Source organism: Pogona vitticeps, chromosome 1 (genome assembly GCF_051106095.1).
Source record: "Pogona vitticeps strain Pit_001003342236 chromosome 1, PviZW2.1, whole genome shotgun sequence".
In the NCBI taxonomy this organism is placed as follows: Eukaryota; Metazoa; Chordata; class Lepidosauria; order Squamata; family Agamidae; genus Pogona; species Pogona vitticeps.
The window spans coordinates 351,836,527-351,852,838 of record NC_135783.1 but is presented as its reverse complement, the minus strand read 5'-3'; the positions used below and the strand labels follow the sequence as shown (position 1 = coordinate 351,852,838).

At 40.7% G+C, this 16,312-nt stretch overlaps 1 long non-coding RNA gene across 3 annotated transcripts in view; it reads right to left on the bottom strand.

The window, feature by feature from the left end:
* The window catches only part of LOC144586247 (uncharacterized), a 105,388-nt gene that overhangs the window by 62,790 nt on the left and 26,286 nt on the right, over positions 1-16,312 (bottom strand). The gene's annotated exons all lie outside the window — the stretch shown is intronic.

Here is a 16,312-nt window from a genome sequence, read left to right as displayed (position 1 = left end):
GGGAAAATTGAGGCACAATCTCTGCTCCTCTCCTCCCAATGGAGTGGGGTGTGTGTGTGAATCTGCGTATAACCAAAACCACACGGCTTGGTCCTGTGCAATTCAAGGGAGAAGTGTACATTGACTCCCCCCCCCCCCCCACTGACGAATGAAATATGTTGGATAGCTTGGTGGTTTAGGTCTCTGGCTGTGGAGCCAGACATTGGGAATTCAGTTCCCCAATGGGTCCCTTTAACAGGAGCTGGACAATGATCCATAGGGTCCCTCCTTGAGTTTGTAACGTGCACAAGGTGTTGGGCAACATACACAAACAAATTACAAGGACTTTCTGTTTGTTGACTCCTCCTAACAGAGCACAGCAGAGGGATAACACTGAGTCAAAGCCCAAGGAGCGAGCTCAGAAGTACTCAGAAGAGGAATAGAAAGGGAAAGGGAAATACTTCGGGTGGATGACTGGTTACAAAGGTGGTAGCGATGTAAGGGATTTGGACTTTGGGACCATGGGCTAAGCATTCGGGAACATGGGATGCTGATAAGTGATGGTTTGCACCTCACAGAGCTGTGTTTGGCCACAACGTGAAGAATTGCATCAGGAGAGTTATAAACTGAATTGGCGGGGGTGGGGGGAGGAAGATGCATGCTCAAAGATAAGGATAGAGGAAGGCTTATGCACAAAAAGAGGAATAGACCAAGCACCTCTAATAGAACCCAATAATAATCTTGCAAAAAAATGTAGGGAATAAAGCAGGCCGCAAATCAGACCATCTCCAGTGTCTATACAGTAGTGCCTCGCTTGACGATGTTAATTCGTTCCAGCGAAATTGCTGTAGAGCGAAAACATCATCAAACGAAACAGAAAAACCCATTGAAATGCATTGAAAAACGTTCAATGCGTTCCAATGGGCTGAATACCTGCTCGTCCAGTGAAGATCCTCTATACGGCAGCCATTTTCGGTGCCTGTATAGCGAGGAATCCGTCCTAGAAAACAGCAGGGGGCCATTTTCTTCAGCCGGCAGCCATTTTGAAACCAGATGATCAGCTGTTTGCTGATTGTTGTAAAGGGAAAATCCATTCCCGAAGCAGGGAACCGATCATCATTAAATTAAAAAAAAAACCATTTAAAACATCGTTTTGCGATCATAAAAGTGATTGCAAAAACCTAATCGTATAGTGATTTCCTCGTTAAGCAAGGCAATCGCTAAGTGAGGCACAACTGTATACGAATGCCAGGAGTATGGGAAACAAACGAGAACTGGAAATCCTAGTTCAGGAGGGTAAATCCTAGTTCAGGAGGGACTTGATAGGAATAACTGGAACTTGGTGGAATGATTCCCATAACTGGAATACAGCAATCAAAGGATATAAATTGTTTAAAAAGAACATAAAGAATAGAAAGGGAGGTGGAGTAGCACTGTATGTCAAAAACACATTCCTGCCTAAGATGAGGATGAGCTTGGTTGTCCCATCGAGAGCCTCTGGATTAATATAAATGCAGGGGAGGGGATCAAAAGAAACATGGCCGTTGGAGTCTACTGCAGACTGTCCAATAAAGAAGAGGCAGATGAAACTTTTGAAAAACCAATTACAAGAATTGGCTGATAATTTTCTGCTACATAAAAGTGGACGAAGAAACCAGAGGAGTAGAGATCCTGGATTTGATCTTATCCAATAGAGATGACGTGGTGGCAGGAGTGGGCAGCCCCTTCCAACACAATCGTTTCTATGATTGTATGATTCTACAGTACTTCTTATTTGGATTATGTAAAAGCAAGTGGTCTTTAAAAGGCTGAAATCACCTCCAAAGAAAAGAACACAGGACTAGTTTTAGATCAGGTCAATTTACATGCTGTTTAGCTTCTTCATGAGCAAATACAGCCTTCTTGCCTGTTTTCTATTTGCTTGTCAAATACCAGCTGCCTCCCCCTGCCAAAAATGGCACTAAACCCACCATTTTAACCTAACATCTACCCACAATTACTGCTGAAATAAGTCAGCAATTTTGAGTTATACAAGCACAAAGGAAAACATCTGTAACCAATCACCATTTTTCTTTTCTTTTCCTCACTGCCTCGCTCTTTCCTTTTGGCCATTTTACATGGTGAAGCTTTGTGTGCAGTTTGTCGCAACCCTTGCCTGAAATACTAGTTCTAATATTTTTTTAAAAAAATCTCTCAAGGCTGAGAAACACATATGCATAAGAAGTTTAGCCTGGAGAGAGAAAAATTTACAGGTGACTCATAGCCCTCTGAAAAATTGGGATTTATAACAGAAATGCTGGTAATTTATTTTATTTTATTTATTCGATTTATATCCCGCCCATCTGGTATATTCTACCAGGTATTTAGACAAATAGGTTTTCCTAGTTATCTCGTGTCTCATTTGTGCTCGCTGTACTGTAGAAATCTATACTGTAGAAATCTACATGTCAGTCACAGTACAGAGTTTATCAGGAAGTCTTTTATGAAGCTACTGAAATTACTCTGATCAGACCACCCTGTATGAGCATAAAGCAAAATTTTTGCCACCAATTTAGCTTTGATTTGCATCAGAAATGCACAATGCAAAACACAAGTGGTCCGCAGGGCATGATTAACTTTAGCAAACACTATTTGCTGCAATTTTAATTCAAGCTTTAAATGGCATCTTAGAATGCAACATAATCAGTGCTTGGAAAAGTTACTTTTAAAACTTCTAATTGCAGATTCCCCCAACAAGGGAGTCATTGCCCAACAAGCCCTTTTTTAAAGCTGGGGACAGAATGTTGGAAATTAGCTGTTACCAAGATAGAAACATTTTTACTTGCATTATTAACAAAATCCCACATAAACCGATGGGTGAAAGAGACTTTCTGAATCAGCTGGAGATAAAAAAAATATCTAACAACCAGTTTTCCCGACATGTCTCAATCTGGACCTTAAAAAAAAATTTTTTGTGTCCCTTCACTGGATACTTGCATGTGATTGTGTCCTGTGTGGCAGAGACCTATTGCAAAAAGAATCTTTTCGGGCCTTTATTAGAACGCCTTTTTGCAAAAGACTTCATCTTGTGCCAACTTTCTTGTCTTTTAAATTAGTCATAAAATGAATGTTAGTGTCTGGTATTATAGCTTCATTGTCAACTTTTGATAAGTTTAAAAGATTTTTATTTATTTATTTATTTATTTATGTATTTATTTATTTATTTATTTATTTATTTATTTATTTAACTATATCAACATATTTGGGGGGGGTGAAAATTGGCTATTTGTTATGTGGCTGGGCGCAAAACAAAATCTTGACAAAAGATTAGGGTTGTGTGAAGAAAATAAATCCAAAACTTCAAAGAGGACCTGTCACTTTATTCAACAGTAGCATGTGTGTGTGTGTTTTGAATTTTTGAATTAAAAATAATGTCCTCCTAGCCAATCATCCTGGAATGTCTGGGGAGGGACGCCACATCACAATACAAAGCTGCCCCCACAACTTTCCATCATGGGCCCCTTCCTGAAATGCCATGGAAGCAACCCAGTGTCAAAGCATAACAGAATCATGGAATTGTAATGCTGGCAGGGTCACTGAGTCCAGTCCCCTGCTGAAGCAGGAAATCTGCAGTTACAGAATCCCTGAAAGGTGGCTCTCCAACTTTTGCTTTAAAAAAAAACTCCAAAGTCTTTACTGGCAAGTGGTACTGACTTCATCCACTTGTGACAGGATCAAGATGGTAATAACAGTTCACTTCTGGGTCCCAGAAGTCTGAGTAGATAATAACATGGCTTCTATAGCCACCACAAATCTAACAGTGCTAACAGCAATATTACTTATTATTTATTTATTTATTTATTTATTTATTTATTTATTTATTTATTTATTTATTTATTATGCCACTTTTCTATTGGTAATGGACCAAAGGCAGCTCACATATTAAACAAAATAATAATAACCATAATAAACCAGGGAGAGATATGCAGGAAAATAAGGAAAAAAGAGGACAAGTGAATAAAGGAGGGAAGGGGGAAAGGAAAGGGGAGAGAAGGAAAAGGGGCAAGAAAAACCGAAAATGGAGAAAGGAATTGGGAAGTGAAAATGTAAAAAGGGAGGGACGAAGGACTGCAGGTGACATATACTACCAGGTTGCACATTGACAAACGAAAAAAAAAATAGTAATATATCACTTACGAATTATTAAAAGGAAAAAATAAAATTTTAGGGCGGTGTGGACCCAGGAACAAGATGACAAAGGAATCAATTTATACGAGATGGCACGTGTAGGCTACAGAACCAGTTACACATAGCAAGAAATGGACTAAGAGCCTTTTGAACCGGCCCAGCATTATACCGTATATCCCACGTGATTATACATAGAAACATATCAATATAAAAAAAGGAGGAAAAGGAAACAATTCAAATAGTCCAATACCTTGGATTCTTCACCCAAATTCTTCACAGTGGGCCATCAAGTGGCCAATATCCTTATGGGCAAGGTAATAGGAACGTGACCATTCGAAAGAGTTCCCCTGCATGGCTTTGAGCAGATGGAACAGCCGCAGAAAAAAAGCCATTTCTTTTCTGCCACCACTTTCATAGAGCAGGCCTTCCAAGGAGCTCGAACTCATGTTCAGTAGCATCCACTCCAAGTTTTCTACCATTGTCACTCTAGTCTGCATCCTACTTGTTTCTTCACTGCCAGCTCCCGGGTAAATCAGGAACTAGTTTAGGACGGATTGTGTCCACGACCCTGGCCACTTCCCCATTGCAGAGGTCAGCTGGGGGGCTTCAACAGAATCGCCAGCCGAGGTGACAGGAAACTCTCCAAGCGCCATGAGGAAGCCATTTGGATCCATAAATCCCCCCCGGGGTGGACCATCTTAATTAGTCCCCCAAACCCTCCAGAGATTGTCAGTTCCAGTAAATCTGAAGCAGATTTACAATAAATCAGTAAGCCTAATAGTAGTCATATAGTACCTTAAATTGTTCAGAACACTTTTACATGTTATCATTATGATTATATGTTCTTGCTAGTACCAGAAACAGGCACCGTTGTATATCAAGCACTAGAGAACTAAGCGGCAGGAGGGCATTATTGCATTGACATCCTGCCTGTCCGCTTCTCATTTGGTCATTGTGGGAACAGAATGCTGGACCAACTAAATGTCTGGTCTGGTCAAGCTGGGCTCTTCTTGTGAACTTAATGCAGTAATTCTTAAAACAGTCTCAAAAAAAAAAGTATATCAGTATCATTAGTCCATACTACAGATGATGGGCTAAATCTAAGACGTGGTTTGTCTACGGCTGAGACCTCTGAACCACAGACTTCCAATTTTATAATCCGTCTCTTAGCCACTACTTAATTCTCAAATAATAGATTAAGGATAAACCACAACACTAATGGGAGGAAAAATTCTACCATTAATTTCTAATCTTGGTTCTAAACTCTTTGCTACAGTTGGGCTGTCATAAAGAGAGGAACACCTTTAAAATGTCTGATAATCACAGGAGGATATTTCTAAACCTCTTGCAATTGAGCAAATCAGATTATCAAAGCATGAAAAGTGACACAGAGCAACAAGACCTCTGTAATTTCTGTAATGTAGCAGTCATGACAGCCAGGACAAAAGTGGGTGGTTTAAGGACTTTCGCGTCAGGAAAGGAAAGGAAAAGATGGCAATTGTTTTAGCAGGTGTGTGCAAATGGGCTGTAACAAAAGTGCTAATGTAAAAACCACTTTGGAAAAAAAAGACTTGCATAATCTCAGAGACATGCCAAAACCGTAGGCATACTAGGAGCCCCTGTCCAGTAACATTTCCCTCTCTCGGAATAAATTGATCAGAAATTTTCAGACTAGATCCAGGTAAGAAGGGATCTCCATTTCAAAAAGTATTGAAGAACACAAAGGAACCTAAGCAAAACGATGCTTGAAAGATTTACTCTGCCCTGACCCGCACAGCCAGCTAATGCTTCTACGATTTTCTCAGAGGGCCAATTAATGTTCCTGGAATAGTTGCCAAAGTACTTGCAGGGTGTTTTGGGGGGAAAAAACCTTTTTCAGCAACATCAAAAGACAACTGTCAGCAATTTTTGCTGACTGCTTTGAAAGGGGTCAAAAGTGCTCATATGTTCAACATATCATGCCCTCCATGTGAACCGATGCTGTTTGCCCCATTATGTCTGTATATAACAAAACTTGACTACCCATATAGTCATATGACATCATCCCATACGCTGCCGCAAGATCTCTGATTGGCCAGAGATCATGGACTGATCTAGGAAGCTCATGCTCTCTCTTTCTATGAGCCAGTTGCTGGGAGGCACAGCCAGGATAAGAGAGAGCAAGTCAGTTTTCAGGACTCATCGAAATACCAGAAGCAAAGAGATGAGTCAGAGCTCAACCAGATCATGTTTGGCCACAGATCTACTGAGATCTCAGGCCTTCATAGACTCCTGGCTACGCAGGAGGAGCTAATCGGCACCTCGAATATAAAAAGTTCACTCATGAGCTGGACGATAGCATTACTAGATCACTTTAAAGTAACAAATTCAATGAGCATTTGAGTTCTCCAGAATTCTTCATCAGAAAAGGATGGCATAAAACTTTGGGCAAATAATTCTAAAATTGTGTCGGATGTGATTCCTTTGGTTTATGAAGCCAGACTACCGCCACCCCCCGCCCAAAAAAATGAAGTTTAGATTTCACATGAAATACAAGTGACCGAGGAAAAAACTTTCTTTCTCCCACTGCTGACAAGAATTAGACTTGGCCCTCTGACCCCTGTTTGCCTTATTTGCCAAACACATGCCACATTTTAGGAGGCTTTGGGCAAAAAATAAAAAAAAAATGAAAGATGGGTCTCGTTTTTACAAAAACAAAAATAGGAGAATGCATTGTGGTAGCATAAGCAGTCAATTACAGCCTGGTTGATATTTTTATGCAGTAGATGGGATAAGACCAAATCCTCACTTTAAAAACCTCATTTAAAAATTGAATCTTTTGTCTTTGTGGGGAGCCAGACTTCATGAGCCAAGACCATGATATCTGGTCGGATTTCTGAACTATTTAGCTTTACCCCCAAGTTTTATATCTTCCTTTCCCAGTGAAGAGTATTGGAAAACCCAGACCCTTATCTTATTTGCGATCCACAGCATTAGGGTTAGTGTTAGCTAACATTCCAGAACGGGGAAATATACTTTTTAGACAACAACTCACAGAATCCCTCAACAAATGCAGGGAACTGTAGTCTGAAAGGGGACTTTGCCAAATTCTAAGCCTTTCATTTCTTAAGGGATGATGGAACTCTAGCCCAGGGGCCCACCGAGGGAATCCACTTCACAAGTATTGTTGTTACTTCTGATCACTAACCAAAAGCAACAGCTAAGAGACTATTGAGTCCTGGAAGCTGTTGTACAGAACTGGGCTCTAGTTGTTGCCTGTAACATTGCACTTTACTTCTGAGTAAATGTGCTTAAAATTCATCTATGTTTCACATGCTTGGTATCGATGTATTGGTAAGAATTACATCTATTTCCATCCACGGTTGAGTGCTATGTCCCATTTAATAGCTGAAACAGATTTCCCATAATTGGAGTCCCAATTTAATTAATCAAGAAAAATAACCAAGCAATTAGAAGATTTTTTTTTAAAATGAGCAACATGTCAAGCATTGGATGGCACTGAAGACTTAATATTATTCTCACATTGAGGGATTTGCTAGAAGACATTTCTTGACCCAAAGCTCAGAACAAGGTAGCATTTTGTATCTCCCTAGCAATTATTGCTTGGCTTTTATCTGGATTTTCTGCCAAATATCTGCCAGATATTAAAAATACCTGTAAACCAAATTATCTGGTTCCTTCTCACATCAGTGCTACAGAGGCCTATGGGTTGTGCTCGGATCTTCTTGTAACCCACATCAGATTCAAGGGCAGCAGCTTCTGCGCGAACTGCAAAGGAGTGCAAAATGTTGTTCTCGTGTTCTATTACTAAAAAATCTACCTTCTTTTGATGTGATCTGGAAGAGAACAGGCCAGACTAGAGAGATTGCTTTCATATCTTAATTTTTCCCTTGAGGAAGAGCTTGTATGTTTGAAATGTGTCAGGGAATTAAGATGGTAATAAATTATTTTCTGCACCTGGTGGTTTCTGTCTTATAGAATTCTTCACTCGGTGCAGTGGCTCCTAAAATCCTCCCTCCATCTGCAGAACCCAACAAATGCTTAACACGTGTCCCTGAGTGTTTGAGACATGTGTCTTCCCTTCACACTGAATGTGTTCGTTGCAGCAAACATCATTATACATATGGCAAACGGCAGCATATACCATGAGCTTTTCCTCAGAATTTGTAATTAGTAGGATCGCTAAAAATGGTGTCTCGTTAGATGGTCTACATTTTAATGGTGTAAAACCTTTGCATTTATACAATTCCACATTTTCTTGTTAGGAGGGGGAAAGAGGAAATTTCCCCCAAACCACTGCATTTTCATAAAAATTTCTAAGAAGTCAAAAGGTAAGTAGGCCAGCTTCATGCTACAATAAAGTGTACTTTCCCCTCTTTACAAGCTCTCCAGCTGTTTATGCAAAAATGTAGCTGTAACAATAAAAGCCAGTTGATAGTTTCTGTACATTCATTTCACTGTAATGAAATCTTTTCTACATCCTGTCTCGGAACTGCCTTCCCCAGAGGGGTGCCATGGTATTCTGCACTTAGTGACAATATTAGTTTGTTTTGCAGGTTGGAAATACTATATAGTACCACGTGGATTGCACTACATTTTACATCCTGATATACGTAAATGATTGAATGTTAACATTCCCAAGAACAGACCCAAATATTTCACTATCATAGAATCCAAAATGTGCATCTGATGGCATTGAAAATTCAAAGCATGGGTTTCAGGCTACACTTTGCAGTGTATGATTTAAGAATCATCTGGACCATTCAGATTTCATCCCAGAGATTATCTTCTTCAATAATCTACTGTTGTTAGGCTAACTCTGACATTCTGCTTTACAGCTGAAATCAAATTTCCAAAGTTTAGAAAAAGAAGGCTATTTCTGCACCTATGTTTTCCTCTGTGTTTGCCATTTGTGCTCTGCTATATTGTTGGAAATAAGAGGAACCTGTTGTGACAAGATCTGCCTGAACTTTAAAAAAATCTGGTTCCATTAATTTTCCAATTTGCAAGATAGTTTGGTATCCCAGGCAGCAAAAAGAATGTTACACAAGTCTCTTAGAAAATATCTCTCAAGCTGTGCAGAGTAGCTACTTGGGGTTCCCTGATGTTTTGGAGGGTATCCTGGAAGAATGCCAACTAAAACCCAGCTGCAACATGACCCAGTTTCTTGTGCCAACTAAGTAATTCCCCGTAAGCATCACGCAGCCAAGATTTAGTAATGAAGCGGATGTAGGTGAACACGTTGAAGCTTAATAATCCAGACAAGTCAGAGGTACTCCTGGTCATTCAAAGCACAGATCAGAGAACTGGGATACAACCTGTGCTGAATGGGATGGCATTCTCCTGAAAACTCAGGTTCACAACCTGAGTGTACTGCTGGATTCATCCCTTTTACTTCGATGTCCAAGTTTCAGCATTGGCCAGGAGCGCATTTGCACAGATAGTTAGTGTGACAGCTTTAAAATGTCAGTCCAGGCTATGTGAAATGCCATCAGAATAAACTTTTGTTCTATTTTATTTTAATATTCTAGTGCATTTTTAACTATAATGTAAATTGTGGTGGGTCACAGTTTTGGTGAAAGAGTGGCTTAGGCTTATAAAAAACAAAAGCACTAAAACTGAGTCCCTAAAGATATGGAGCATCTTAAAAGATCTGACAAAAATCCAACTCTGCTCCCTATTTGGTGCCTTTCCCAGAATGTGTCCCTACGTACATTTCTTTTTATAAGACATATTTAATTTTACTCTATCCAACTAATTTTAGAGGGGGAACCATGGAATTAACTATTCTTTTTTGAGAATTCTATCTTAGTGGAGCCAATGACACCTTTGAAATATTAGAGCAGGAGACTAATTGTTGCCGTTTTATAAAAGACGGAATCTTGAAGGTAAAATTCATACAGACTTACAACTCCCGTATCTTTCAAACATACATCATCTGTGACTCGCACTGTCAAGCAAGTCAGTTATGTATTTATCATATTTATTAATTTCATTTCTACACCGCCTCATTAGGGCATGGCACTATTCTGGGCAGTGAACAACAGAAAAACTAGCAAAAAAATGAAATAATATGGTCAGAAGGTCATAAAATTAGCAGACAGAATTGGGCAAATTAAATCACCGTCACACAACATTTCTACTTCAGCAGCAGTTTAAATAGGACCCCCCTATAAAGGCTGGGAAGAGATTCTATCATCTCAAGTCAAGTCAAACTGACGTGGAGAAGAAAACATCTTGCATTTGTTGAGATAAAAGATGAAACTAGGGGTCTTATGTGCACCCTCACAAATGGTGTCACCATTGTTGATATCATGGAAGGTGTAGCACCCACCCAAAAGAAGCTGCTATGAAAAAATGTTTGAGACCAGCTCTTGAGCTACTTGAAGAGCTAATGATGTGAGCATCTGCATCTGGTAAAGTAACTGGAATAGAGCATTCTGTATACCGGATAACAGGTGTAACAGACTGGATACTTAGTGGTAGTGCAAACCAGTAGAAGAGAAGAGGCAGAAAGGTTTACTCCTATACAACATCTCACTGTATCTGATTTGATCTGTGTTCTCAAGACATACCCAACAATGTCCCAGAAAGACCAAAAAAATCATGCACACAGTACAATTCCAAGCTCCCCTCTTCAAAATAAAATAAGAAGTTGCCTTTAAGAAGAAAGGTGGGATAAAAGTATTTTAAATGAGTAAATAAATAAGCAACAATAAAAGGAGTACTAAGAGCTGAACACAATATACCAGATGCTCATGAAAAAAGACCAGATCTACTCAGGGTAAGCAATGTTGTATATTCGCTGGAGAAAATCTCAAAATAATCAGCGAGGAACATAGGACAAACAGCAGAACAAATGCCCATCTGGCCATCCTCTTCGTGTGTTTAACTTGTACCTCTTATTAATCATTTTGTAAGCAACCTTGGGTTTCTGCAAAGGAGGAAAGGCATGATATAAAGGAAATCCATCCATCCATCAATGCCATGCAAGGTGACACATTCCTTATCTACCGCTCAGAGTGGTATAAATATACCAGATGGGCGGGATATAAATCAAATAAATAAATAAATAAATAAAATTTATAACTGCAGATCGACCTTGGTGGCAGCAGCTTCTGTCTGAAGAACAAGGAGAAGGGGGAACAATGTTATTTAATCATCAAAGGACTCAGAATGTGGCTGGCACTGTAAAGAAGTACATGTTGGAGCACGGTTCCTCCTTAGTCATTCCAAACAGACAGATTGCATGGAAATATAAACTGAATTCATGATCAGACTGTTTCCATTAGTACAGTGGTGCCTCGCTTAACGAGTGCACCGTATAGCGATGTTTCCGTATAGCGATCCCTTTTTCGGGATCGCTATACGGAAACATCCCCGATCGTCGCAATGGGGAAAACCCGCATTGCGAAGATCGGGTATTGCGGTGGCCATTTTGGAGCCGCCGAACAGCTGATTGGTGGTTCCAAAATGGCCGCCGGAAGCCCGGAAATGGCTGCCGGCAGCCGTTTTCGCGCCCTGCCCTCGCTTAGCGAAGGCGCGAAAATGGCTGCCGGCACCTGGCATCCTCGCTGAACGGGTAAGTAACAAAGGTACTGGAACGCATTAAACGAAGTTTAATGCGTTCCAATACATTTCCCCTACCCGTTTAGCGACGATTTCGCATAGCGAGGGTTAATCCAGAACGGATTAACCTCGCTATGCGGGGCACCACTGTATATTAATTCTCACTGAGGTAGGTCAGTGTTTGTTGCACATTCAAGAATTATGAGCCTGGAATATCACATTACTTTGTGTTTCAGCAACATCGGTAGTTATTCACTAAGTTTTATTACTGGAGCATAAGAACTAGGAGGTTGTGTCAATGGTTTCATTTTGAGGAAGGCTATGAAGGAAACCTGATAGGTGGGATCATACAAAAATGTTCAACCATGAGATTCGAAGGTATCTGAATTTTTTCCGCAAAACTGCCATCTTTCTGTCCCTTAAAAAAAGCATAATCACTAGATTTTCCTCAGACCTTTCCAGGCTGACTCGGTGGAAATTGCAAACCATTATTAGAAAGCTCTTTCAAAAAAAAAGAAAAAAAAAGCAAGCAGCAGTTCTCCTACACAGCTTTATAGAAGGACCTGCTCACTACAATTTAACCAGCACCCAAGTGTCTCTCTTAACTGGGGATCATTCCAAAAAAGCTTTTTTGTACACCTGTTTGTAGCTTAAGCCAGAATTATGAATATCTTTCTAAGCATAAATCTTACACAACAATGTAGCCAGAAGGTGAAATTCCTTCTCCTTTAAGCTTTTGCTTCTACAATGGAACTTCTCAATGAGAATTAAGAGGTTAAATGAGCTCTAAAATCCTTCCCAGTCTATCCACACCAATTCTACTGCAGAATTCCATGCCAGTCCTTTCCATCACACATAACCATACACAATACCTAAGATCTTCAAACATATATCTTACTAGTGTTACATAGCTAGAAATTAGGCTGCTGCTGAGCTGTGCTTTATCATTGAGTCTGCAATCCTAAATGTTTTATAAACAGAGTAACCCAGAGTTGGTTCAGGAGGCCGTATCTCTGAATGAATATGCTTAAGACTGTACTGTAGGTCTTCAAAGCGTACGTGGGCAACTTCATACCTTGGAATATCTCTAAAATATGTCATTTTAATAAAAGAAATTACCTTGCTATGAAAAGAGCGGATAATTTCATCATATAAGATGAACCTTAAAGCGAGTAAAAGGTTAACAGAAGATAGGTGAACTGCAAGAAGGTACCAGAAGAGAATTTAATGTTATAAATAATTTTTCCAACATGTAGATGTTGTGAAAGTTGGGGTTCAGGCCATACTATGGGACTGAGACATTTCTGGTTGCTCCGCTTGATTACCTCTTACAGGAGGTCAACCAGAAGAGTGTGACCCTGTTGGCTGTCCTGGATCTCTCAGCGGCCTTCAGTATCATTGATCACGGTATCTTCCTGGACCGGTTGTCAAGTCTGGGGTTTTGGGGTACAGCATTTTGCTGGCTGTGCTCACTCCTCAAGGGCCGGTGCCAAATGATTCAGGTTGCCGATGCTGTTTCACCCCCATGGGTCTTACTGTGTGGAGTCCCACAGGGGTCAATCATTTCTCCTTTCTGTTCAATAGCTAGACGAGGCTGCCAGGGGAGACCGTTCAGAGATTTGGGGTGTGCTATCATCAGTATGCCGATATCACATAGGTCTACCTCTCTTTTTCATCCACTCCCTCAGATCTACCACCCATTCCACCTGCACCTCCCAAATCTTGATGTTTTTGGTGGCCACCCTGAGGGAGTCTCAGAGCATTCACAGTGGCAACCACTACTTTACAGAATACATTATCAGTGGTAGTGTGTAAGGTCGCCCTCCTAATGTTCAGAAGGCAGATAAAGATTCTGCTTTTTCAGCCAAGCTTTTGAGAATCTTCTTCCTGTTTTGAACTATTGAATCGTTATAATTTACCTTATTGTCATTGGGGGTTTCTATGTCTATGTCAGGGACGTGGTGCCAGTGCTGCAAGGTTGGAAAACCAGCCGTCGTAAGAGCAAATCCATGCAATGGAGTGAGCGCCCGTCACTTGTCCCAGCTCCCACCTAGCAGTTCGAAAGCATGCAAATGCAAGTAGATAAATAGGGACCACCTCAGTGGGAAGGTGACAGCATTCCGTGTCTAGTCGCGCTGGCCACGTGACCACGGAAACTGTCTACAGACAAACGCTGGCTTTATGGCTTGGAAACGGGGATGAGCACCGCCCTCTAGAGTCCAGCACAACTGGATAAATTGTCAAGGGGAACCTTTAGCTTTAGCTTTACCTTTACCTATGTCTGTTTGACTAGTCTGTAGGGGTGGGTTTCTTTTTTCGGTGGGTTTTTTTTCCTGTTTACATTTCCTGTTTATATTCTGTTGTATACTGCCCAGAGTAATGATCTGCCCCTAGATGGGAGTTATAGACATTTAACAAATAAATAAAGTCTGCCTATACAGGAATTGTTGAACTGCAGCCCCCCTTGTGCGTGGTGATGGGTGACTACAACAACAGGCCAATAAGATGCAGAAAGCCATTTGTGTGCCCATACATATGTTGTTGTTATGTGCCATCAAGCTGCTTCTGACTTAGGGTGACCCTATGAATGAGAAACCTATACGTGGGATAGGAAGCAACAGTTAGAACTGGATATGGAACAACTGATGGGTTCAATATTGGGAAAGGAGTACGACAAGGCTGTATATTGTCCCCCAGCTTATTTAACTTATATGCAGAATACATCATGCGAAACGCAGGACTGGAGGAATCCCAAATTGGAATTAAGATTGCCGGAAGAAATATCAACAACCTCCGATATGCAGATGATACCACTCTGATGGCAGAAAGTGAGGAGGAATTAAAGAACCTTGTAATGAGGGTGAAAGAGGAGAGTGCAAAAAACAGTCTGAAGCTCAATATCAAAACAACTAAGATTATGGCCACTGGTCCCATCATCATAGGCATCCTTCAGTCTCGAGAGACTATGGTAACGTGCTCTGTATGGAGGACTTGGAACAGCGTCTAATGTTTTGACGCTGTACACAAACCTGGAGTGTCCTCTCCAGGGCACGAAGCCTAGGTAAAATAATATGGAGGATAGGCTGTTACCCAAGCAGCAGATCCCCCCCTCTCCACATCGCTGAAATAGTCCAATGGAAAGGCAAGCGCCAATACAACTGGCTCCAGCAACGTCGCAGGAGTTGACAGAACAACACGAACTGCCTCCGGGACTCCTGCTCCGGATTTTGCCTCGAGGTTAATTCCTGAAGCCTTTTCCATCAGTAAAAACTATGAAAATACGCTATCAAGTCAATCCTGGCATACAAAACCCCTTTCTAGGGTTTTCTTGATACAGCTTAAAAGTCTCTTCTTTTTCCAGCAGTCTAGGACTGTGTAGTTTGTCGAAAGGGGACAAGTTGGCTCTTCATAAGAGACGCAGAGTAGGGAACTGAACCCCCAAGCTCTTGCTCTGTAGCCAAATACCCAAGCTCACTGAGCTATTCAGTCAGCCTCTGGTAAAAGTCTTTGCTGTAGAAACTTGAGCATCTCTTTGCTTGCACGGTAAACTACTGAGATGATCCCATGGTTATTGCAGTCTGTGGTGTCTTCTTTCTCAAACTGGAGTCTATATTGTACACTTTTAGGCGGTTTTATTTTTCATATTTGTTGTGAAATTCTTCTTAGGATTTGAACAGATTCAACCTTTGTAACCCCCTTTTTTATTTTGTATCCCATCTACTTCTAGAGTGATTTCGTTGATTCTTCCAGTCATTGATTCCTGACATCCATATATGAAAAAACACGTTAGAAACTGAGGTACATAGAACATTTAAATCTTCCATCACCTCGCAGCTACCTAATTTTTCCCTCCAGGCACATCAGTAATAGTCCCAAGACATCCACCCTGTTGCATGGCAAAAGATTTCTTTTTCTTAATAACTCTACGAGCATGGCAGCTCTTCATCTTCAGTCCATTACATCATCATTATCAAAGTCAAAAGGAAATTAATTTTGTTTTCCAAAGGCTTGGCAATAGGTCGGGGCTCTGCGCTTTGCCTGACATCTGTTGTTTTTCTACGTAGGTCATTCTCCGAAGCAGAGTTTTTCCTTCTGACTTTCTTCTCATAACAGTTTATCATGCTACGCTGTTTGCCAGAGAAATAAAACGTGCAGTGAGATTTCTCACTGGCCCTGTAAAAAAAAGTGTAAAGCTAACCCTAAAGCTGATAGTCATCGTCTATATTTCATTTTCAAAATAGTTTTGCTCGTTCGCCAAAAAGCAGGCGGGGAGCAGGAGAACTTCTCACCAAAGACTGTCAAGCAAAAACAGGCTCTCTTGGTCTTTGGCTGAAATTTATTACCCTCTCTGCAGCACTTTGTTTTAACAGATGGGGCTTTATCAGCAGGTTCTGTGGGCAGCCTACCAGTTTCCTTCAGGAATGGGGGAGTGCCTCTGTTTGCTTGGGCTCTTATCTTTGTACTTAAAACTATATTTGGGCCACAACATTCTAGCCGGTTTTATCTTCCTTTATTGATACAAAAGATAAAAAAAAGATAAATATATGTTCTCCTAAATACATCCAGGATACTTCTCATTAGCCATTTCCATGTAAGG